Here is a 24,669-nt window from a genome sequence, read left to right as displayed (position 1 = left end):
TGGGGTAGTAAATGTAAAAAAGAGTTATAGATAAGACAGTGGACCTGACTCTGCCTTATTGCAATGTTCATAACATGATTCATAACATCATCTTTCTTATATCATTTATGCATTATTTGATTCTCTGACTTGCCTACGTCTACCTGTTTAATCCTTGTGTCCTCCTCAGTGGACATGAATGTGTAGTAGGGGCGGCCATGATCTATCAGGTACCATCCTCCAGGTGACACCACTGTAGCATTTGTGTTTGCAAATTAGCAACAGTATAAGTGTGGACAGATGCAAAGCCTCTCATTAATGTGCCTAGCCCATCAGCATGATGAAGACAAATAGCATTGAGAGAGAGAATGTGTGGTAACATGGCATGGAAATGAGCATATGAAGAGGATGAAGCTGTAACTAATATGGATCAAATTTACCTGGATTGTTCTTGATTTGGGTGATCATTACAGCTTATGGGATCCAGGCAGCGAAATAGACATGATATTAAGAATCTAATGGTGATATGGAAGTAATTTATAGGACATATGACTCTTGGTTGATGGCGTTCAATGAGAAACAGGTGACACAAGAGATTTTAAACAGGAACTCTGTCCTATAGGTGTTGCTTCCATTAATGTGTTTTGTATAACTGACAAGTTTTACTAACTACTTGGTACTGTAGACATGTCTATTAAAATATAAATAAAAGTGGCAAAACATTTTCCATAATCATAATCAATCTCTGTTTAAAGGCCATTTTATGATTCCAACTATATGATAAGTATTTGTTTATGAATCACTATCATGTGATGATACCAGGTGTTTGTGGAAAGATGAGTGCGTCCTGTACCACCGGTGGCATCTATCACAAATACATGCAAAGGCAAGTCAATTGTTCATGCTAAAAAAGCACAGTAATTCAAAGGAAAACTTATAGGAGTTTATGTTAGTATTTTACACTGGAATGAAAGGTGCATCATGACATTTCCAAGTTTTCTTTATTGGTTTTATTATGATACCCAGGGTTTGTCCTTCCATGTCTTGTGTCATGCTGACCCTGATGTCATGATGACCCTGATGTCTGGGGGCCGGAGGGGCGTTGTAGGGGTTCCTCAGTGTCCAAAGATTCACTGACATCTTGAACGTATCAAGGTTCATTGTATGCTACAGGTGGCGGCATCTAAGTCCTGTATTACATATTAATGTCTATCTACACCATAGTTATTAATAACGTTGTATTATTTCTTGTGAGATTCTGTGTATTTCAAAATATATCATATTCCAACAATATTGAGTAAATAATTTATAACAACAAACTGGATGACTTACGTCAGCATTCAGGCAATCGCAAAATTTAATTACCTATTTTGATTTAAATCTGCATCTAATATGGATGTTTCTGGCATCAGAAAGAACCCTGTAGATAGCACAAACTTCTTGACATCATAAGGCAGTTATATACAAGTATTAAACTCCATATAGCACATGAAAGTTTTCCACAAACATTATCATTCTAGATGCCATGGTAAAGGTTGCTTGTTCACAAACATCACAGCCTATAAATCATGGCTGACATGATAACTCCCACAGAGAGGTAGGAAAGTTGTCCACAAATAGTAAACAAACCTAAGGTTATTTCAGTTACACTGCACACATATATTTGAAACCAAAAACTTCCAACCTGTCACAGTTTGCATCAGAAATGGTGATTAATTCTATTTTCATACCAGGTTTTATTTTCTGTGCTTTAAACATCTCCTTAGCTAATCAGCCAAACCATGATTAAAGCCACATTTACATAGGCAGTTTTTCCCTCTCTGATACACAAAGTATTGTTTGGTGTGCAGTCAGTGTCATTACTGATCAGTAGATCTTAGGATATCACTGCAATTACACAGTTTCCTGACATTTAGACAGGGGGAATTGTCTCCCCCTTTACTAAGCTCTATTATGTCTTTTTGCAAATTAATCTTTTCATGTCACATTGCAGCAGCAGGAATAGATTCTTGAAATATCAGACATACACATCATAAACTTAACGAGTGTTATTAGACGTAGAAAACAAGGTTTGGGTTTCAACGGTATTGATTCTTTCCCTAATGATAATCACCGTGATGAGAAAATCGAACTTGCTTGTGATAATACTGTTGTACTTTAATTAAGTTTACATATCAAGTAACCCCAAGCGGAATCCTGCAGTTTTGGAGAGAAAAAAACCCAGTGCTATCAGTTACATTTTCCATGCAAGAATTGTCCATGATATAATTAATGAATTGTGGAATAGTAGCTGTAATATTTACTCTGTAAGGGTTCCTATTTTGTTTGATTTAAATGTCAATCAAAACGACTACAGCTGATACTAATGTTTACATAAGACTTTGATTTCAGAATATTGGCAATTATATTCTGTCAAGACCTAAGATCAGTGTCATCAATATTAAGTCATTTTTATAGATACATAATACTAAGTTTCTTTTCACCAAACTTTTTCTGCCTAATATTTTCAGTATGTGTGAGGAGTAAGTGTGGTACTATCCTATATTGTTTATCATGTTTCACTGGCTCTATGTACAGAAACCATGACAATGTTATTTCAGCCAAATATGTTTTGAAATGTCATATCTGTGGCTTATGACATTACTTTCCCAGAATTTTGAACAATGAATTAAATTTTGATGTCTTGCTTTTGATTATGAAATGTGTTAATTCTGGATGGATTTCTAAATAAGCATGACTTGAACAAAGACTGTTTGGCCATGTATGAACTGAACCCTGCCTGTCAACCAGTAGATGGGACCCGTGGAGGTCCGGGAAAGAATTTGTCTTCAGCAACCCATGCTTGCCATAAGTGGTATCTATGTTTGTATGCTATGCTATGCTAACGGGATCGGGTGGTCAGGCTCGCTGACTTGGTTGATGCATGTCATCATATACCAATTGTGTGGATCGATGCTCATGATGTCAATCACTGGATTGTCTGCTCCTGACTCGATTATTTACAGACCGCAGTCATATAGCTATAATATAACTAAGTGTGGCGTTAAACAACAAACAAACAAGACCAACACTGACAGTAAAATAAGTATGTAAGGATTTCAAAAAGCAGATGTTTTTGTTAGTCAGTTTGGTGTTCTCTGTGTGCAGCAGTGTTTGACTTGTGGACAGCTGAAATGGGCATACTGTTTACAGAAACCTTGTTTGCACTGTATGGTTTGTTTGTTAGTTCTCATGTTATTTTTCCCTCGGTTTCAGACTGTGATGTGATTGTGTCCAGCCGTCACGGCAATTCCAAAAATGGAACATTCCATTCTCCAAAGTCGAAAATTACCGGTAATTACCCCAGCAATTCACACTGTATCTACAAGTTCATTGGATGGGCTACAGAAAGAGTGAAAATCCGGTTCACTAAGTTCGAGTTACAAGGGAGAGCACCTGCGTAAGTATCTTATCAAACTAAATATCATATTGACTGTATTATCGTATGTGATTCTAACGCCTAGGCAATAGAAATATCATGAAAGTTGTTACTGAAGCAGTGTAGAAATTAAAAAGGATTTCTGTTGGTTAGGGGTAGCCAAGTGATATAAGGTTCAGGTTCCATGATTCACTGTGGAGAGTTTTGTCCCCTGGGCATGCAAGGATCTGCTGAGTGGATTCTAAAACCAGTTTTGCTCAGATCATTGGTTTGTTAGCACCATAGTCTCATAGTCATGGTTACAGCAAATTCAGTAAATGTCTGTCAAACATCTCCTCGGGGCTCCCACACCAAGCTAATATTTAAGTAAAATACTTTTTGAACTCTGTATTCCAACTGGCACACACAGTTTGGTTAACAAGATTGTTTATGTCTGCATTGGTTGTGAGATGACAGGATGATAAGCATAACAGGAAGTGCTGATGAAGAGACAGGCTACACAAGCACCTGTGTGATCAGGCTGGGACTAGACGACCCCTTGAGCAATAGAGAGTGAACATCAACCTACATGACCAGGGTACTTGGCCTGTCTGTCCCTTGATCCCCTCCCAGTTCAACAAACATGGGCACAGGGGATCTGTTCCATAATGACACAAGGGAGTAGTTACATTGGTACTGACTTAGGTTAATTAAATTATCAGGGGTTTTTTTGAAACTGCAAACTTTAATGGGTTTTGACTAATTTAAATTAGTTGTCTTACTGTTTTTGTACTGCTAAAACGTAATGTGTTTTGGACAGCAGTAATCAGATGTATGACCTGGTACACAGTTGCCAAACTCCATATAGCTGGCCTGTGAGCCTGTGAAAGGTTAATTATTCCAACTTCAAGGCCATGGAGCTCTCAGTGTCTAAGCGTAATGAATTAAAAGCCTTTGAACATTAAAACTTGTGAAGTCAAGGCATTACATGGTAACACTTACAGGTCTTCATTACTCAAGTTGAGGTAACCCAGAAAGACTTTCAAGACTATTCCTTTTTAGAGTAATTAATTTTCTTGAAGGTCAGTTAATAAAGTTTATCCATAAGAATGCAGGTCTAGACATGCACTCTTTCTGTTTTAACACCTGTCGTTAAGTTACTGTAATTTCCATGCTTATATCCTGTACCAGATTACATACATATGTCTTGATCTCATCAATACACTGATATAGATAGTGTGAATTGCAGTGCATCATTGGTTAAATAACAGCATTATGACCTCCTGGATGTAATTGTTAATGTTTAAGTGAAAGGAGAACTGTGGCCATGAATTAATACCAAATCAGATACAAAAAAAACTGACAGTTGCTAGGGTTAATACTGCACACATGTTGAAAGGCAATAGCTGATCTTACACACAACATTGTACCTGTCAGCTTCTATATGATCATCTGGCCAGTATCATCCACCAGCACCAAAACATGCTGACATCGTGTTGTTATTAAGTTACTCTCCAAAACAAACAGAACCAGTACAAGAACATTGGTATTTCTTTCCAATGCATCCTTCATCCATTGCTTGTATTGATTTGCCTCCATTACTTGAATATCAATGTAAAAATATATCAATGCACTGGCTAATTGCAATTCACTTTATGCAGTGCGATGCATGAAGATATGGTCTTGCTGAACAGATTTGAAGTCTTTTTTAAAACATCACATGTAAACAATATTTCAAGAAGTACAATTGAGTCTAACAGCAAGGTAAACAAAGTAGCAGTACTGTGTGTGTCTTGATAACATATGAAGAGAAATATGGGCACATCCCTTTCACAGACTCTTTACCATGTTAATGCTATACATATTGGTACGTATCACAATACAGCCAATGTGTGAATACATTTCAGCACAGGTTTTACTGTTAATACCCATCCCTGAGCCACCTTCATCGACTAAAGCATCTGACAATGTGCATCCCATTCTGAGAGAAATTAATGGTGTGCTCTAAACATACACAACTTCATCTAAAATCAGGACAGCTTTCTTGGTCTCATGGTAGAGTGTCCGCCCAGAGAGTGGAAGGTCTGGGGTTCAATCCCCGCCTTGTCATACCTAAAAGACGTTAAAAGATGGTGGTACTTGTTGTTACCCTATCTTGCACTCAGCATTAAGGGGTTAAAACAATGACTGGTTGGCCTGGAGTCGGTATACTGTGTCTGAGTTGGGTGTTCATGTTGAACTGCGGCACGGTATCTCGGAGCTGGCACTATAAATCGGCATCAGTCTGGACTAGTACAAGCAGCCACACACATACGTGCATATATAAGTGCAATAATCTTGGAAGCAAAGTTAAACCCCCTTTCACCTCATCTCATCTAAATTCAGTGGTTTCAAAGACCCCTAGCATATCACTGTCAATACACATTGTTTTAATGAGCCTTGTCCTTCAAGCATCTCATCACATGACTGATGCATGCATCTCCTACTAAGAATGATATAATGTGACCCTATACGTACACAATGGTCACAGTGGTTTGTGAGCAACACCCCTCCCCATAGCATAACTCTCCCATCACTGTTCAGTATTTTGTTGTTCGAAAAAGAAAAAAGAAATAAAAAATGTGGAATTGATGGTGAGAAAGTCTTGAAAGATTACAGAGGCTAATGCAGATTATACAGGACACTGAAGCTTAAACCTCAGCATGACAACATCCCATTTGGTATCTTATTAATTGCCCAAATGCAGGCTTCATCCCTCTCTCTTTTCAATTTGTAGAGACCAGGTCTTTAAAATTATCCTTATTGATCCCAAGCGCTATTAAGGTAATTAAATAGGAATTCCCTGCTGTGAAATGAGCTTCCTTGGTAAGATGATGTGGTGTAATTGCACCAAATTTTACGCTCTTCTATGAACACATTTAAATATGCATGTTCCAAAAGTAGACCAATACCCCAAGGATATCTTTGACTAGACATGCAACCATGGGATTGTCTTTCGGGGTTTAAGTCACAGTAGATTAGGCATTTTTTTTTGCTCTCATTTGGAGCTTTTCAATGAATAAGTAAGAAGAAGAGTGTTTTTCGCATCAGAGTACAGTGATCTGTGCTGCCATTAAGTGCTAATACCTTTATCACTTAAACAAGGTATATTTTTAGCTGAAGGTGTGTCAAGGATGTGGTTAATGGACATATGGAGATAATGGGTTTAAGAATATGATGCAATGCTCTTTACAAGGCACAATAGTTGTCTTACCTAAATGCTTATGTTACTTTTGTGAAAAATTCAATATTGTAAGCTTCTAATTCTGATAGCAAAGATAAATTCTTGCTTCTGTTAAGGGTCCTTAATTAGTTATTAGAAATTTGTTGTTTTGTTTAGATATTTGATAGAAGTGAGGCATTAAATTCAGTATTTCAAATGATTATTGATAGTTTTAGGACTTTGTCAGCACTTGACTGTAATCTACTGCCTCTAATGGACATATTTGAAGAAATGTATAAGAGAATTAGTCATTCTCTAAGTTCATCAGAAGCCTTGTATCTATATTCATACATTCTTGCTTCACATCATATGTACACTCACTCACTCATGTTATTTCTCATGAAAGAAGTAAAGTGGTTGATGAATATGGAGACATTATAAAAATGCATTTTAGTTTTCATATCAGTGAAAGTATATATCAGGATTGAAAGTTTTTTGAATGGCATCTCCTGCATTTTCTTTGCTGCATTAGGAGAAAAATGGCATTGACATGCCTTGATCAATAAACCTAGTTGTCTGGAACATTATCTCCAGCCATATTCCTATATCTAACGATAACGTTTTATAGCAATTTGCTCGCATTGCTGGTACACCCCATGCTTGTGTGCACAAGCACAGTGCCAACATCAAATGATATTTTATGGGGATATTGCAGTGGATGTCAAGTGAAGCAGAAACTCTACAATCACTCATGTAAATTGTTGCAAAGTGAGTTATTCTGTAGATTAATGGTATTCACACATGCCACAGATAGATTGGTAGAAATTACCATTCCTACATGTCAAAATTAAAGGAGAAACTACATGTTTGAACAGATATTTTGCTGCATTAGAAATGTTAAATTTGTGATAGCGAGATGGTCCAGTTGTTATGTGGGATTGTGAAGGTCACACAAAAAAGGATAACAGTGAAACCCCATTAACTCCTATTGACCCAAACTATATCGAGTTATCCAATGTTTGATACAAGCAGAGTGGTGAAATGAGACTAATAGCAGTGATAAGGATTCTGATCATTTTAAGTGATAGGTATGTTCAAGGTTTTATTGTAATTTTTTGTTAGAATGGTTACTTTAAAAAACAACAACAAAAAACAACTTTTTTTGGCTGAGATTTATGATAATGCAGCTATGGCCACATTCACCGACACAATTACATCTCTCAGAGGAGAATAACCTTGCTATCAAGATCCAAGATGTTTTTAACGCTTGGCAGTCCTTGAATAGTCTTGTAGAAATAATAATAATCATTAACTTGATTCCAAGTTAGAAAGAAACACTATTTTGTATAACAAAACAACTTGTTCTAATTGTATTGGGTGAACATTAATAAGCCATTTGTCACAGTTACCTCCCTTTGTTGCTTCCCTTCACTATTTGTATAGAGTTAAGCATACAGTACCAGTTTTAACCAGCACCTATGTGTGAGCTTGGCTTTGTCAACTCAAGATTTTATTGACTAGTGTTTAGATGTTAGACATAGCAGACAGTTTATCCTTCCCAACCGGTCGCACTTACCTTGAACTCTAAGCCCCATTTCACCTCACCTCCAACTTCATTGTCATTTTCTGGTTTCATCATCATCATTCAACTCCATCACCACACTCCTATATCTCCACCATAACCAGATGGTGATGTACCGTTAGCTGACATTGGTTAGCAAACAAATACTCCTTCTCATACTAGTTCAGGATCGACCTACCATTGTCATAATATACAGGCTACAGATGTTGTCTCAGTATCAAGTTGATGTACCACCACATGTCCAAAGGTTCAGTACAAATCTCATATGTACCTTGTAATATCGTGTGCCTTGTTTAATCTTGTAACTGAAGGCTTTGGAAGGATGATATACTAGTATGCTGGAGAAAGAAATAATTACATCTCTCACATGTCCTGATCTTCAGAATATTAAGGTCTATTTTGTTCCTTCAGATTGTGAGTTTATTCTGATATCTTAATATAAAGATGCCTTATTAATAGACAAAAACCATGGACAAAATGGTCCGATTTGTCAATAAGAGCAGACTAAGGTTCTCTCACTGGAATGTCTTCAATAGAATATTCGTGTGATCTTCAGTGAGTATTCAAGGGTGATCAGCAGCAAATTTGACTTGGAAATCTCATCAGATGTTTAGCGTTGATGTCAGTTCATGTGTTAAAACCCCTTGCAGTTGTTAACCACGCCAGAGCCTACATTTTCTGCTGGTCCCCATTCCAAGGGTACCATTTCCGAGGTAGCGACAAGCAACAAATGAGGCATGGCAGTGAAATGAGGCTATTGATCAGGGCCCTTATGGACGCCATATATATTTAAAGTAAAGGCTTTCCTTCCTACAAACTGTATAACTAAAGCTATGTAAGTAGAAAATGTCATGATTTGTGAACGTTGAATGTTCATAGTTTATTTCACCACTGACATGAAGGTAACACTTTGAACTTGAAGAATTATTTTAATGATCACTCTGCTCTTACAGGACTAGATTCTTCAAGTAATTCATGTCAGGAAGGGGAGCAATTGTTTTATCAGAGACAATCTGTGCCTATTGCCAAGTCTGTGAAAAGCTGTATTATAACTTCTCTGGTTTGTGTCCAGGTCTTGCAGATAGCAGTAATTGGATGACAAAATAGCAATTTTGTGTACAGAATTTTCTTGGAAAAAACCCGAGGGTAATTCAAGTCTCAGCGGGTAAACAGTGCTCCATGGAGAAAGTCATTACAGAGATTTGATCAAACCTAAGCCCAGTAATGTCAGATTTATAGGATTTTGTGAGGGATAAGCAGCTTTTTTCATCTTTTAATGTCTTGAAGGATAAATCTGTTATAAAAGGACTGGACAATTATAGCATTATGTTTGAGAAAGTGGGATGGCAAATTGGACTAGGCTGAGGCCCTCTTAATTTGCTTCCAAATAAGGCATGTTTGGTATAGAATAGTCTACATGTGAACAGCAAAGTCTTGAATCTGATGAAACTCCTTGAGGGGAGTTAGGATGGTACAGTGTATGACACATGGTTGTCTAAATAGGGGATGAAGAAGGGGATTGAAAGTCAGGTAGGATGATAGGGAGGACATTGTGTTATGGGAGGAAGATTCAAGCATGGTACTCTAGCATTAACTTAACTCTAATGGTGATATTTGTCATGCTTTCCTAGCCCCACTAACTGATCCTGTCCACAGACCAGTTACTAGGCACCATAGCTGATTAAAGAAATTGAGATATTAATCATAAACTCACTGTTACTTATTTCCTTCTAAACAACAATTGACACTGCAGTAACTCATGATTATTAGCAAATACAACTTCTCTTCCTTTAGCTACAGAAAACCAATTACTACATGTGTCTGGTATTTGAACACGCCAAATGGTAAATATGAATTGATTTGTGGGGTGCCTGATATCTAGTCTTATGACATTCTTTACACCAATATTATAACTTTTGTCGTCCATGGTAATCTCCCAGAGCTTCACTTCCCATGTGGGAACTGAAACATTTCAACATTTGTTGTCATGCAATTCTGAAAGGAAAGGAAGTCATCCTGAAAATGTTAATGTAATCAACATCTTCTTTTCATAATTAGTCTTCTCAGTCCATAAGACCCATTGATTGTTTAGAAGGGCTTGTGTATCTTCTGGCATCAAAGTGACACCTGTAAAATTGTTGTAAGACTTCATATACGATAGTATAGTTTTTCTGCTTTTTCTCTCTGTGTACAGTGAGCTGCTTCTGCATACTCTGCATGGTATACTGGCTGTATGGTAAGTCCTGTGTTATTTCACAGTAACCATGTACAGTGTCCAAGGCTGTCTGAACGGCACCACATATGTCCAGTATAGCTCTTACCAACAAGATTAAGACGCCACATCGATCTTTTCAATTTCATTCAGCTGATGGAATCCTCTTTTTTTGAGCCAAACACTCTACAGCTGAGCTCAAAGTCTGGGCCGCTTGTGTCTTTAATCTATTCCAAGACGATGTCTGTGTATAACTACAAATAGTCTGTGGTATGTGGAGGATTCCTTGGTATATGTGGGGTGAGTGAGTGAGTATTTTTTTATGCCGCTTTTAGCAATATCATGGCAGGGGACACCAGAAACGGGCTTCAGACATTGTACCCATGTAGGAAATCAAACCCTGGTCTTCGGCGTGACAAGCGAACACTTTAACCACTAGGCTACCCTATGGTATATGGATATTTCTACCTTGGGACTAAGAATGGTGCTGAGTTTATGTTGAATCATCCATCTATCTTGAGATGCTCTTCCATGATTCAGTTGTTTCTAGATTTCATTGTACAATGCTTTAAGCAGAGATTTCTTATGATTATGGAAAGGCTTTTTTGTTTTTGTTGTTCAGGGGCTATGTGGTTCTTAAATGACGATAAGCAGTTAATTCATATAGGTAGGGTTACTGCATTACTAACAGTGACATTTTAAAGAGAAGCAACAAAACCATTTCCACAATCATAAGCAGACTCTGCTACAAGCAGAATCCACTGTAAAATCTTAGAGCATATCATAAGCATGAATCACTATCAAATAGTGATAATAATAGGTGTTCGCAAATTGGTGAGCATATCATGTCCCACCGGTGACACCACTCACAAACACATTCAAAGGCTAGTCACTTGTTCACCTGAATAAAAACATGGGGACATAAGGCTCAAGTTTAAATGATTAAATTGATTAAATTGCATAAATCATTATGGTTACTGATGCATCAAGCTTAGAAATGTGCCATACATATCTACCATAAAACTTTTTGAAACTTTACTGAGGCCTTTAATGTTGTAACCCTGATCAACTTTTGAGTCACATGACACTGTTAGAAATCTTCATGGAAGGAGAATGCCCAATTGAATGTCAAACTTTGTGAAATGTCGACACTAGAGGCTGGAGATGATGGACTATTACCAGACATAAAGGGAAATTTGAAGTCATCCCTCTTGTCATACAGTCTTGTGGATAGTTTCCTGTCACTCTGAATCTTTAAGCATGGACATAAATATGAAACAGCTCTTGATGCTTTATGGTCAAACTAGGCCTGTAATGAATGATACATTTTCTCCCAGTATCATACCTATCATAAATATCCAAACATGTAATACATGATACATAAACACTCAAAACATTATCTTGTGGCTACCTATAACAAGGCTAGGACCATGTATCACACTGGCATGAACTTCCAACATTTTCCCATCTGTTTGACTTGAGTATACAAACCATGTGTGGCCCCACAAGGTAAGGGGGGAGCTACACAGGGAGCATTTCAACTGGGCTAAAGACAGCATTGTTACACATGTACAAGTTTACAATCCATTGGAGAGCACCTTTGGTGATTTTTCTGTCACATTATCTGTTCATTGAAAGGTTTCTTGCATTTATAAGGATAACCATCTGAACGAGTGACTGAGAAGGTATGTGAAATGTAGAAAACGGTTGAAACAAGATTGAATAGTCCCATGAAATATCACTTCAGGGTTGATCCCACTGGCATTGATGAAAACATATGGAGACCTCCTTCTATGATGGCTCCTGATCATAGCCAGGGAGGCACCATGTAGTTTTCTGTTGGAGTGTTTCAATAAATCAAGCGATCCCACATTTCAAGATTTGATGGTATTCATATAATTGAATCCGCTGGCTGTTTTAACTGTAAGTTTGACAGAGATAATTTAGAATGATGTCAGAATAGCTGAAGATCAGAAGTAGATGTTAGTTTGCTCTCATAATGTGCAGGAAGATTAATGTGTTGTCAGTGAAACATGATCTTCAGAGAGTCATTTTTATTTAGAACTGCATATATAACTTAGGATCGGGCTTTTTTGCATGGAGACTTGGATGAGATCAAATGAATGTATGAGGGTGATGTAGACAGTGTATCAGCCATGGATGTTTCAGTTTATAACTCACCATAGTGGCGATATTGAATAAGTTTTTGTGTTTATTTTTGTGGTTCTATATGCAGTAGATATGTGTTAAAGGTTTAACCTTTGGATTCAGTACATTTCAGAATACTTTGATAACATATGTCAAAAAGCATAATCATATATATATTCTTTAGCAATAAACAAGACCAGTGAGACAGTTTCATCGGTTTCATATTTAGATCTATTCATAAAGATTCAGAGTGACAAACTATTTCTGACAAGACTGTGTGACAAGAGGGATGACTTCAACTTCCCAATAGTCAACTTGTCGAGCAATATTTCATCAGCTCCAGCCTTTGGTGTCGACATTTCACAACTTTTGAGATACAACTGAGCATGATCTTTCTATTAGAATATCAAAAGGCATCATGCGACTCTCGCTCAAGAGTTGTTTGATCAAGGTTACAACATGAATTAAGGCCTCAGTAAACCTTTCAAAATGTTTTATGGTATGTGGAGAACATTACCAAATTTGAGTGATGTCCAATGCAATTCCCTATTTCGACTTGTGCCATATGTTACCATGTGCTTTTTCAGGGGAACAATTGACTAGCCTTTGCATGTATTTGTGATGGGTGCCACCTGAGGGCAGGATCTGCTCACCTATTCGCGAACTCCTTATACCATCACAATTTGATAGTGATTCTTAAAAACAAGCTCATACAATGGACTCTGCTTTTACCAGAGATTGCTTATGATTATGGAAATGAACTTGTTGCAAGAAATTATTTCTGCAGGATATAACTGTTAGAAAGTTTTAAGTCTCGACTTTATAATCACAGCATCTCTCACTTGAAGAAATTGAAACAAAATGACAAAAATTAATTTGCAAGAAACTATTGAAACTTTTTATCAAGCGAAATATTTGCATTTTGCAAGAAGTTGATGGTTTTGAAGTAAACTTAACAGAAATTAGAATTAACAGATTGTTCATGTGAGAATTTGATTAAATAGGTTGTCAATTGACATGCTAAAATACACGACTGATATTTGGTTGAGGATGCTCTCGTTTCATGATGGAATAAAGCCAATTTGAAAACACATCCATTCAAACTTTTTTCCTAGTTTATTATGTCTCTGATGAATAAGCACAAATGAATAGCCCAAGAGAGTTGGTGTCTCCATCTATATGAATAGCTTGTCCTCTGCTCCAGGTCTAAACGTACAGCCATTTGCCATCTTTACTTAAGCCTAACAAAAACTAATGTGCATGTGTGCGTAATTTAATTAGCCCACAGGTGATCCTTTGTTCTCTTGAGGCAGGAACTTACACATGCTCTACTTCCGTGCCTAATTCTGAAGTTCCGGAGCTGGTTTATTCTAGCAGGTTTTTCTATCTACAGGAACTGGCTACCAACCTTTTTGGCACTTCTCACATAAAAGATAAAAAAGCCAAAAACATTACAGCTGTCCTGAACAAAATTTAAGCAAAGGAGAACAAAGGATTCCAAATCAATGGATGTATGCGTGTCAAATCAGCACAAGTTTGGAGGACAAAGGGGCTTGTCTCTTGATATTGTCCATCTTAATGACGTTTGTCCCTTTGCTGGAATCTAAGACTTCCACATAATTTTAATTGATGTACATTCCTGTTTTTTCTAACAGGTTATTTGGCTATCTTGGTCTCACTCTCTCCGGTTTCTGTACCTGTCTCGTCCCAATCCTGAAACAAACTACTGTCAAATACCCATGGGCCAAAATCGTCACCTTTTGAGAAATTTTGCGCAAGCTAATGTTTCCGAGACTGTGTGGATTGTTTATTCGTGGTGTCACCCTGATGTTATAACCTAGGGCAACACTAATCTGTTCCCTTTTAAGTTTTAAACCTGAGGAATTTGTTATTCTGTATCATTCAGGAGAAATTCCCTGTGTATCAAAATTTTCTGGGCTTTTACTTACCCCATTGAAAGTTCAAGCCCTTTATGTATGTGCAGTCATTGTCTGAATCAAATGAACTGTGTGTTGTGCCCTTTGAACCCAGGTGTGTTTAATCGCTTGTGTCAATATTCACCAATCATCTTTATTAAATACACAGCTCAATAAATGATGGGGACATGGCTACTTTAGTGACACTTATTTGTTTGTCAATGAAAGTTATAGAGAATTAACTGTTTTGCCAACTTCAGGTTATATTCATCAGCTTCATAATTTGTAATTAATGAAGGGTGGACTTATGTTTTGAAACACATTTCATTCATCAAATTCTGAACAGCATACAGATGCTAAAATATGGGATGTTTGGATATACTGAAGAACCCTTCTTGTCAAGACCCCACTTATCTGGAAATCATGCCTTCCCAACGACTTTAATGAAAAATGAATAAATTACGATATAAAATGTTCCATGTACCCGGAAATCGGATTCCCAGAACTGGACAGAACTTACCAACAGTGCAATTACACAGTTTTGTTCCCTCATCATCATCAGTGCCATCAATGCCATCAATGCCATCAAAACAGACATCATCAGTGCCATCAAAACAGACATCATCAGTGCCATCAATGCAGAGATCATCAAATGCAAACTTTATAAATACCATCAATATGTACATCATCAAGGCAAACTTCATAAATACCATCAATATGATCATCATCAAGGCAAACTTCATAAATACCATCAATATGAACATCATCAAGGCAAACTTTGTAAATACCATCAATACGAACATCATCAAGGCAAACTTCATAAATACCATCAATATGATCATCATCAAGGCAAACTTCATAAATACCATCAATATGAACATCATCAAGGCAAACCTCGTAAATACCATCAATATGAACATAATCAAGGCAAACTTCATAAATACCATCAATATGAACATCATCAAGGCAAACTTTCGTAAATACCATCAATATGAACATCATCAAGGCAAACTTCATAAATACCATCAATATGAACATCATCAAGGCAAACCTCGTAAATACCATCAATATGAACATAATCAAGGCAAACTTCATAAATACCATCAATATGAACATCATCAAGGCAAACTTTCGTAAATACCATCAATATGGACATCATCAATGCAAACTTCATAAATACCATCAATATGAACATCATCAAGGCAAACTTCATAAATACCATCAATATAAACATAATCAAGGCAAACTTTCGTAAATACCATCAATATGGACATCATCAATGCAAACTTCATAAATACCATCAATTTGAACATCATCAAGGCAAACCTCGTAAATACCATCAATATGAACATAATCAAGGCAAACTTCATAAATACCATCAATATGAACATCATCAAGGCAAACTTCATAAATACCATCAATGCGGATCTCATAAATACCATCAAGGCAGACATCATCAATGCCATCAATGTGTGAAGATATTTGTCTGGTATGTCATATCACATGGTAGCCAATATCAAAGGGTTGATAGCATTTGATCACAGTGGATTCATTAAGATGCCATATGGAATGATAGATTGACTCTTAATCCAATTTTAATTAGGCAAGAGGTGTCAGTTATGAATTAAACTCTGAGGTGAAGTTTATGTCACCAATAGACAAGCAAGATGACCACACTGTCCATAAATGTATGCCTGCAACACTGTTATGAGATGACCACACGTTTCCCTTTGAGATGAGGCAGGTAGATATTTTTCTTATTCATTTGGTTTATTTAAGTTGTATGAATTGATTAAGATGAGAGGGGGGTGAGTCTGGTTTATGGTTTTGCTATCGTGGTATAAGTAGGTTAACACACGCACTCACACCCTGACGCCCTGACGCATCGTATTGTAAAAGTCCATATCCTTGAAGCTGGCTTCCCAATACTTATTCCCCCAGGGGTAAAACATATCGGTGCAGATATTTCTGATACTCGCAAAGCGTGCACAAATTACTTTTCACTTTTCACTAGGCATTTGATTGGCTGATTGTGAACGCTGACCTTTACGGGACTTCTTTTGCTGCAATCATTCTTTCATATTTCGAACACGAAAACCTCGTTTTTGTTACCCTAGAAATGCTACCAGATGATGGATAACAAACTGAAGTAATTTTAATTTTCAATGTTGTGATCAAATACTGAAGCAGTTTAGCCATATCATACTTCAAATAGCCTGCTGCAGTTAGTTTTCTATTTCCCTGAATTCACGTGTGCCAGTTAACATGGCTCAGGATGAGAGAGGACTTTGGGATGAGGCTGACACAGTAGGACTGTTTCCCCTAAACTGACATTATACAAATTACAATCCCAAAACTGCAAAGTTAGAAACCAAATTCTTCTCTAAACTGTTCTGAAGAGCACCGAAAAGCAACACATGCTGTTTGACATGATTGTGGTTTTACTGCCACAAATGCTTGTTTTGCGCTGAGCTACAGGTACGTTCAACATTTCATATTCATGTGCATGATCATTAATGAAAATAAAAACACAGACTGTAAGACTGCATGTTACCTTTACAATATACTCTATTGCATGGTCCTTGATACATGGTCATTTGCAGCGAGCCAGTTAAGACGAATAAACCTCGTACATCCAATAAACTGTCAGTGAAACATTTTCAACAGTAGATGCTTTCCCGCTTGAAACACTGTTTGTCATCAGACATGTTGACATTTTCAGAAGAAGCTCTTGGTGACCTCTAAATAAAATAAAAGCCAAACTGGAACTCTCTGTCTGCTGTGTATACACAGATTTCTTGTCTACTGAGCATTTGTGACAGGGTACTTGTTGTTAGGGCGAAATAATGTGAGATTACCATCAATTAATTTGCTAAATACGCTTTTGCTCAATTAGGAGAAGGTCTTACTACATTGATAAAACACTAATACAGCCTTTAAATTTAGCAACAACATATCATTTTGTCATTTATTGTACTGAGAGAAAAAAAACCAGGGAATTATTTTTTACAGCTGTGAACTTCTGTCAGTGGCTATGTTAACGGTACTGAGACTGTTTGTTTTTGTTGAATCCTCTTCCAATTACATTTGTGGTAATAAATAAAACATTACACTCGCTTCAATTTAATATCAAGTTTATGTCCTGCTTGAAATAATTTTCACTTGGGTCATAAACTTCATATTAGATTAAAGCGAGTGTAATATCCTATAAATACCCTATCCTGACTCAACAAATAAATCTTGCCCTATGCAGGGGTCGACACCTTGAGTTAAATCCAACTAGTTCACAGTTCATGTCGAACTAAAGGTTTATGTTACGTAAATAAGAGCAAGAAACCCTTTCCATATTCGTTAGAAGAAGGCCTATCTGCTAATAGCTGAGTTGATTGTAGGATTCCGACATCATGAGCATGTGTTTATGAATCACAATCAAATAGTGATGATACGATGTGTTCACGAAAAGGTGAGTGTATCCTGCCCCACTGGTGGCAACCATTGGGAGTCATTCCTTTGTTTCAGTACTTTCAGGCTAGCAGACATGTAAACATGTTGAAACAACCCAGTCCTAAAGAAAGAAGGGTTCAAAATTGTTAAGATAGTAAGTAATGAAAGGAAACAACCACAAATAAAAAAGGATGACATATCTTGAAGATGTCTTGTGAATGACATCATGCGTATGTGACGTCAATGTGTTGATTATGTCAGATAACAAAGGAACTGGATGTTCCTTGCGCAAATCAGACAATCTGCCTCACATTAGCTTCGCTTATTCAATGATGTTAAGATGAAAGATCACTGGGAGGAGGTTATGCACACTTGATGCTAGGCTGATGTCACACAGCATTGTTTCACCCATTAATCTTGCAACAAAGTTCCACAAATTACATCAGAGTTTATTGTGACATGTTTGTAAACTCTCACAAGGAGATGTAGCACAACGACAGTCAGTCGTAAGACTAAGTCTATGTTACAGTAAGGGAGTTTCGATCACCTTAGCACTACAATAGTTTCGTGGAATGGACGCATGAATTCTAAAGGTGGGCCGTTGTATGGAATTAATACATGTCAAATGTTGACGTGTTCGAAGTATTATTCTGTTAAACCCAATTGGATTATGCTGTGGATCACACAATAGTGAAATATTTTTAAGAAGTTGTAAACGGCAAGTAATAAAAAAAATACTGAGCAAGGTCCCTTCACATACCTGAATATTCACTGACATTAATGTGTAACATAGCAATTACATGTTCTCTGAAAGGTATTGAACCTGCAGCATCACATTTATTGGCTTACACATGTCTGGTGTGCTTCCTGCAGCATCATTTGAGACCTGAGTGGGTGAGTGAGTGAGTGAGTTTGGTTTTACCCTGCTTTCTGCAATACACCAACAATATGGCACGGGACACCAGAAATGGGTTTCAAACATTGCAGTTGAGACTTGTAGATACAGGTTTGTTTGTTGTTTAATGCTGCACTCAGCAATATTCCAATTATGTGACCATGGTCTGTAAATAATTGAGTGAGTGAGTGAGTATGGTTTTACGCCGCTTTTAGCAATATTCCAGCAAAATCACGGCGGGGGACACCAGAAATGGGCTTCGCACATTGTACCCATGTCGGGAATCGAACCCGGGTCTTCAGAGTGACGAGCGAACGCTTTAACCACTAGGATACCCGACCGCCCCCGTAAATAATTGAAACTGGCCAGACAATCCAGTGACTGACATCATGAACATTGATCTACACAATTTTCACGGGTTGTAAATACCGGTGACAATATTAGAATGATAATGAAATCCATTCTCACAGTTGATTGAGGTGAGTGAGCTATATGTTAACCTATGATTAATTCAGAATGTGTCGGGCAAACCTGTGCTTGACATGAGCAGTCAGCCAACGGTTGAGTCACGATGATACTAAATCACCTGGATGCCAATCCATCAGTCAGCTGCTGCAACAAGCATAGGTTACTGAGGACTTGTGTCACCTTGGAATCCCCTTGAGAGGTTTAATTTCTTCCACTTCATACAACTTTTACAACAATGTACGGGTATTACTTAGTGCAATATTTTCTCTTGGCCTTTATGTAACAACTAGTGGTGACTTTTTGAACCTGTTTGACTTTTCCAGTGTCATGAGAATGAACTTAGAAATATAGGTAACAAAGACCACTAAGTGAATCAACCAGAAACAGTTTCACCATAGATCTTCGCAGCACATGCTTAACTACAGAAGGCATCCTTACCAATGAATTATTGACTGAGTTTGTGCGGTTGCTAACCTTTGGTATTATGACTTGTGGAAACCTACGGCCGTGGTCAAGCCTATTACGAGGGAGAGCTCATGTTGCAGCATCAAATAAGAAATTTATGTCCTTATCTTAGCTAGGTGTTGCATATAGAGCTTTATATTCAATCAGGTCTTCAAGTCAAACTGTTGGTCAGGGATATCTCCTTTTGAAGTCAGCATCTATGTGAATTGATGGTGGAGGTGAGGCTTTAGCCTTAAATATTTCTGAATAAGGTCACGATGCATTGCCTGAAGATTGAAGCGATTGCCATGAAGCATGAATGTTTGGTAGAACTATGAATGTGGTTTTATTTCATCAAGTAAAGAAAGAAGGGAACACAAGTGGTGTGTGGTGGGATAATTAATTTATCAAGACCTAGGTAATCATTTTGCTAATTTTGAGCAATGAAATGCCTGGTTTAATGTTCAGATAGAATGTCCAATAATATGCAGGCAGCTCCAGGATTTTGAGTCCTCGATCGTTTAACAACTTTTGAGGTACAATCAAGGAAGCTCTTTCTGTGAAGATTTCAAAGAGCGCCATATGACTCTTTCTCAAAATTTGTTTCATCAGGGTTCCAATATTCAAGGCCTTATTAAAGCTTTCCAAACATTTCATGGCAGACATGTTGAAGACATTTATAGATTTGATGCATCAGTGACCAAAATGATGTCTGATACAATTCCCTACTTTGACATGGATCATATGTTCCTGTGTTTTATCAGGGGAACAATTGACTTGCCTTTGCATGTGTTTATGACAGGCACCACCTCACTATTGATTTGATAGAGACTTCTGGTGATTATGGAACATTATGGTTTTGTCCCTTATATTTACCAACAGAAACACTTTAAGAAAAGATTAGTTGGCATTCCGATGTGTTGGGATCCATACAGGACATGTATTGCTGGAATGGACAGTATGATGGTGGTATTTCCACAGCAATTGTAATCTAACCTTCATAATGTCCCTGAAAGACTGTTGTATATTTGCTGCCTGACATATTTGCACTAGATATTTGATAGGACACTAATGGGAAGCTCCAATGTAATGCAAAATCACCGCCTCTCAACCTTAATTCATGAAGTCAAACATGATTAAAACTAAAGAAAACATCAAGTCCACAGACTATTAAGCAATTATGGGGAAATGTTCCAAACCATGAGTAGTAAATATGAACCAAATAACCAAAGAAAAATCTAAACACATCTTTGATTATTACTTGTCAATAGGAGATTAAAAGATTCCTGTCAGTGAAATTATTGATTGAAACAATTTCATTCCGTGGAACAACTTCAAGAGCACACATCAAAGTATGTCCATTTTATCTGCAATTAACAGAATCTTTCAGACATGAAGCTTTTTCTGGAAGTAATGTTGACATTATGACAGTTGCTTTGATTTCTGCAGCAATTACAACCAATCACAGCAACAGCATCATCGTATCATACACATTCGTCCAGCAAGGACAATACGGCTTCAATGTAATAGGATGCCATGAAAGCCAGCTATCTCTGGGGCTGTAAACTAGGAAACAGGGATATTGCATATTGGACAAGCTCCGACTTTAATAAAACATGCATTTCCTGGGTGTATTTAAACAAATTACTCCACAGATCGCTGCCTGTGTAGATTTTATGTCCTCATCACTGTGCGACTTGTTTATTTTTCATGGAAGTTTAATCTGGAAAATTGCAATTGTTCTTAGCACTACAATTTTCTGTGATGACAGTCAATATTATATAGTCAGATCATTATGATGTATCCCATTTTAAGTGCTGGAAATTATTTTGTAATATTTTTATCAAGAAACAATGTTTTAAGTGCCCCTGCCTATCTGGTTAAGAGGAATGTGAATTATCGTAATAGGAATGAAGGGAATATTGTTCATATATTTTTGAGGATAGGATAAATATAAAATTCAAATAGAAAGAAATGTTATATATGTTTTAATGATTTTAGCTATCTTATCTTTGAAGCCGGTTATTATACCCCACCACAAAGTGGGGCAGGGGTATAGGAATGGAGTTTGTCCGTTCGCCTGTCCGTCCATTTCACAAAGGGGATAAATTTTCTCAAAAACTACATAAGTCCACCCTGATGTTACTGTCCCTGGCTCCATGCTTTTTAACGTTAGAGCAAACTGCATGAAATGGGGACAAGTTTCCTCAGAAACAACTGAAGTTATGTGAATGTAAGTTTGAATGCTTATCTAAGAGATACTTGTCAAGACAGAGTTCGAAAATTTGTCCCGTCAATTATTGTTTTACAGAGTTCTGTTCTTTCAACTTAGTGCATAGTGTGTGGATCATTGCTCACAATATCTTTCACTGGATTTTAAGTGATCCATTCACATAATTTTCACCACTATTTTGCCCTTTACGCCCAATCATGGAATATGTTTGGGCAGATAAATGAGTCTGGTCATTCTCTGGATTGTCTCTGGAGTGTTGCAGTAAACAAAAATACACTCATAATGTGTAATGGTGTTACAATAGTGCCGAAGCTGACACTGTTAGGTTCTTCTTCTTCTTCTTCTTCTTCTTCTTCTTCTTCTTCTTGTATCCAGCCTTGGAGAGAAATAAATTTCTCAGCAGGTGAATAAATCCCTTATACCCCACCACGAGCACATCAGGCTGCACATGGATTTCTGTGAGGCAGAATAAATCCCCTATACACAGCTTCGATGAAAAAAGCCGCACACTTTTTCCGAGTCAATGAAAGTCCCGTGACATAGCACTGATAGCACTAATGCTGACTGTGGTTATATATTTCAGGTGTGACCATGACTACTTGGACATCTACACACAAATAAAGAGTGAACGGGAAACACTGAATCTCCTAGATGCTCAGCTGGCTGGTCGCTTCTGTGGAGATTTACTTGGGAGTTTACAAAACTTAATTGTGTCTACCAAAAATTTCATCGTCCTCTCCTTCTATACAGATGCTACAAAGGAGCATACCGGCTTCACAGGATACTATGAGTTCTTTGATGCTTGTAAGTATGTTAGTTCTTGAACTCAGCGAGGGCTCAGTTTCATTGAATGATGTTGGACTTTCCATTACTCCAGCTGCTTGCTGACCTAGCTCACAGCATTGAATTAAGTATGTGATAGATCAAGTAAAATCAAGGATGTCTGTTGGGTTGTTTACATGATCACCGGCGGTGGGGTTGGGGGTGGTGGGGGGGTCAGCACCATACCTGTGTTCGTGGGCTTCACCAAAGTGGTAAATGTCTGAGACCTGCATCACTTCGGGCTTTCCTCCCACATTAAGCTGACACGCTGTGATATAACTGGAAAACTGTTAAAAGCAGCGTTAAACCCAACTCACTCACTTATGATCACTGGACAACTAAGGCAGTTTTGCAGGGGTATATGCAGGAAGGACTATATTATAACATCAAGAAATAACAGATGTGATTCAATGCAGCAAATACATAACATGGCATATCACAAATAATATGTTATCAAACAGTTAATTACTCTTCATTCATGATACAGTAGTCGCCATTTTGCCTATGATAAATGTGAAGTCTTTATGTTCTTCCATTTTGATGTGATTCCACTCAATCTTAACTTCTTATGATTATGCCGTATCAAGGAAAATAGGAATTATCTATTTTCTCTGAACCTTGTAATCAGTGTGTTGTACACTCTTTCAAAATGTTAATTACTGATGAGACCAATTTGGACCATTATCCTCCATGTCAGGAGTACTGCAGGAGTAGTGCTGTGCCGCATCTGGCAATATATACTTACTTTTGCAAATTGTGTGAATGGTGCACGTGGGTGCTCCCGGTAGGGCAACACATGCTTATCCTTTTCGCAAACACCTGGTGTCATCACTGATTTTCAGTGATCCATTCATTTACTTTTCACAACTATTTTGCACTTTTTGGCAAATGGAATCTGTCTACACTGATCATTCTCTTGCATTGACAATACATGTTTCTTAAATGATTGTTACATGACTGAAGGGTACATCAATTTGAAAATAGAAAGAAAGGCGTCTTTGAAAGTAAAGAAAGTAGGACTTTGTTTTGTCTGATTCTAGAAAGATTTATGGAAAATAAAACAAGTAATCTAACTCAGAGAAGACATGTGTATAATATTAGTATACCGATTTTTAAAAATATTTCCGAACTGATTAGCAAAAATGCTTATAAGCAAACCTTTGCTATCTGTTTGTTTTGTGTTCTTGAAAGAGTTTGGTGCGTTTATAGATTCCTCCAGAGACTGTTGTTGTTTATAGTTTTGTTCTCATAGGAAAACTGTTTTCAGACTTTAATTGTATGTTCTCAAAGAATTGTTCAGTTGAGATTGTGGTGCACCATTTATTTTGCTTTTGTGAAAATATAAAGATTCTTCAGGCCGCTGATTCACTTTGATTGTCAAATCAATAAAATAAGTAGACATACAATTTTTATGTGGCAAACTTAAGTTTGGACTGCATTACCAATTCTTTCTTGACCACATTTGTTCTCAAGTATGATTGCATGTTCCCTGGAACTTGTAGAAAGTATAGTCATACCTTGAGAACTCCAAAACTGTTAGCGTGGTAGGCAAATAGGTTATTCTGTGGGAAATCATTGCTAGACCCCATTATTTATATATGTAAGTTATTCTGACTACAGTTCAAGCGAACACTGCAATGATTTAATTTTGTTTTCAAGTTTTGGCATTAAAAATTTGATCCAATATTATATTTGAAATGATTTCAACCATTGACATATTTTGATGAAACTTTTATTAATTATGAGTAAAGTAAATCTTACATGGATAAGATTTCTTATGGCAAACAGTTTGACAAGATGAATTGGTCTGTAGTCAGAAACATAGTAATCAACAGAAAAAAGTTGGTGTTTTGCTGAACTATTCAGAATGACGTCCATACATTTTCTTCCTTATTCAGAATGCCTTTTTTGTTTTCATACAAAATTG

At 37.2% G+C, this 24,669-nt stretch overlaps 1 protein-coding gene across 2 annotated transcripts in view; it reads left to right on the top strand.

Moving 5' to 3' along the window:
• Positions 1 to 3,240: 3,240 nt before the first annotated feature.
• Positions 3,241 to 24,669, top strand: part of LOC139473805 (cubilin-like) — a 44,545-nt gene continuing 23,116 nt past the window's right edge. For both annotated transcript variants that reach the window (XM_071256566.1, XM_071256565.1), the window contains exons 1-2: positions 3,241 to 3,418; positions 22,504 to 22,724. The gene's annotated coding sequence lies outside the window, so the exon portion shown is untranslated. The remainder of the gene's footprint in view (positions 3,419 to 22,503; positions 22,725 to 24,669) is intronic.

This window comes from Haliotis cracherodii, unplaced genomic scaffold (assembly GCF_022045235.1).
Source record: "Haliotis cracherodii isolate W230 unplaced genomic scaffold, xgHalCrac1.p SCAF_3, whole genome shotgun sequence".
In the NCBI taxonomy this organism is placed as follows: Eukaryota; Metazoa; Mollusca; class Gastropoda; order Lepetellida; family Haliotidae; genus Haliotis; species Haliotis cracherodii.
Note: the sequence above shows the minus strand (reverse complement) of the source record. Positions and strands in the feature narration are given on the sequence as shown.